General features: G+C 29.5%; 1 pseudogene; it reads left to right on the top strand.

The window, feature by feature from the left end:
• Positions 1 to 2143, top strand: part of LOC107020144 — a 4252-nt pseudogene extending 2109 nt beyond the window's left edge.
• Positions 2144 to 2796: the final 653 nt, after the last annotated feature.

The raw sequence follows: 2796 nt of genomic DNA on the forward strand, positions 1-2796 counted from the left end.
GGAAGTCTGACCAAGTGTGGGGTTACGCAGCTTGTGACGTTCCGTCGTATCTATGACGGGCCGTCCTGCAGGTTCGTCATGAAGTTAAGAGAAGTAATCCCAGTACCCAGATTCCAAGAGTTGAAGTGTTTTGGAACGAAGACCCTCGACGGACCGTTGTGCCTATGACGGTTTGTCATACTTACCGTCGAGGGTAATGAAGAGAGCAGCAGAAGAAATTGCACAAGTATGGGACGACGGAGTCCATCACGGTCCGTCGTGACCATGACGATCCGTCGCGTGGTCCGTCCACCCAGTAAGTATTTATCAAATATAATTTTACTTCTCAAACCGACTAAATGGGTTGTTACAACTATTCATCAAATTATTATAATATTTGATTTGCAATTTAGAAAGCTGAATAAGTAATATATATATATATATAAAGTATGAGGGAATCTACGTATAATTTAATGCAAGATATACGATTAAATAACTAATACGTGAATAACTAATTCATGCATAAAGTAATATACAAATTTCCTCATCACTAATTCATATATTACTACTAATGCATCCATAAGTACTCTAACTAGCTACCAAACGATCTCCACACAAATATTTATAACTTATTTTAGACCATAATTTTTTTTAACTCTGTGTCAATTCAAACATCATATAAATTAAGATAGAGTACGATTATATTTACATTGCAACAAATTTATTCTAATAATTAAATAAACTTAATTGTTTCCAAACAACAGGGGGAGGATATATGTGATGCTGCTGTAAGAGAAGTACATGAAGAAGCTGGAGTAAGTTCAGTACAATTAACTAATTAAGTTTCTAACAATTACTTATAATTTCATCTTTTATTTAATTAGTAATATTTATTAATTTTTGGTTTTATTATGAATTTCATCAGATCAAAGCAGAATTTGTAGAGCTACTTGCATTCAGGTAATTAATTCATCTTATGTGCCTTTTAATTCTTTAATATATGAACATCTTTTAGTTAAGGATATTGTGATTTCATTATTATTTCATTTTCTTTATCTAAATAATTGTTTACATGACTAAAATTTATAATTTGTAATATTATTACAGGCAAAGTCATAAACCATTCTTTGGGAAATCGGATTTATTCTTTTTTTGCATGCTAAAACCACTCTCATATAATATTGGAATAATACAGAAGTATTCCTCAACCTATGCCTGAAATCTCAGAGACACACTTATACTATACTAAGGTTTTATTACCCCCTGAACTTATTTTATTAATAATTTTCTACCCCTTTTCGACTTACGTGGCACTATCTTGTGAGCCCAACGCTGGTTGACTTTTTTTTTTTCAAGTTAGTGCCACGTAGGCCGAAAAAGGGTAGAAAAATACTTATAAAATAAGTTCAGAGGGTAATAGGACCTTAATATAGTATAAGTGTATCTCCGGAATTTCGGACATAGGTTGAGGGTTACTTGTGCATCTCCCCTATAATATTCAAAAGCGTTTACATATATGAATATATTAAAATGTATGTTGCATTAAGAACGGAATACCAAATAGTTAACGCTATTAGTTCTCTTAATATTTGAGTATATAAAATTTATCTTTAATTAAAAACGTAATAAAATTAAATTCAAATAAAATATTAAATTGATCTAATATTTTATCAATGAAATATTTGAAAAAAATTATATGAAAATTTGTGATGATAATGACTAACGATAGTGATTATGTATGTCGATTTAGAATGATATTGACTCAGAATAATGATTGTACACCACACATAAAGTTTAGCGACGTTATAAGTAAAACTTAGTGATAGCGAATTTTAATTAGTTTAATATTTTGTTTTTTTAGTAGGGTCATTTCGTAGGTAAAATTAAGTATGAATGGATTTTAATTAGTTTGATTATTAATAAACTATAATTTAAGTTTTATTAATTCCAAAAAAGATTTCTTAATTATTGAATAATTTTATTCTTTTGTAATATTCACAGTGGATGGCTATTGAGGAATATGCAGCACAACCTTTTATAAAGAAGCATGAAATGTTCAATAAAATAGCGGAAAGAAGAGGACAAATATAATGGCTTCTCCAAAGTGCTTATGACTTCTGCATTTTCTACTAAGAGAATTTATTTGTACTACAACCAAAACTAATTGACACAGAGACATTATTTGAAGTTTATAGATTCTAAATTTGTCATCAAAGTTATATATTACTCGTCTAAATTAGTAACTCATTTCGTAATTAATATGTATACATAATTTTTGAATTTTATATAATAAAAGTTACTGAATTCATCTAAAATTGCGACATATGAGCTTCACGCTAATGGGGGTTTTCTTAATCTTTTGTATAATTGATCAACTATTCTTTGTTCATGAGAATCAGATTGAGATGTCATTGTCAAATGAAGTTCAGATTTACAAGATTAAATAATGATGTGAGTATGTGACCACCAAGTTTAATTACCATTTCTTTTTCTTGTTTAATTTTCTTCATTTGTTATTATGGTTACAAATGAAGAAGTTATCGATAAGTCTATATTTTAGCTTTGCAAAAGAGTCCATTTTTTCTAAAAATAAAATAAATCAAACGTTGCGTATGACAATAACAAGAATTGTATTAGGGGTGTTTAAAATTGAACCCTAATACTCATAAGTCAACTGCAAAATTAGCTTATTGACTTATTGGTATTGAATTATAAAATAAACGGTTGATGTGGGGGCAGGAGCGGACCTAGCTTGAGTCCAAGGGTTCACCCGAACCCCCTCGGTTGAAAAATTACAATAATATATATATATATATA

This window comes from Solanum pennellii, chromosome 5 (genome assembly GCF_001406875.1).
Source record: "Solanum pennellii chromosome 5, SPENNV200".
Taxonomy (NCBI): domain Eukaryota; kingdom Viridiplantae; phylum Streptophyta; class Magnoliopsida; order Solanales; family Solanaceae; genus Solanum; species Solanum pennellii.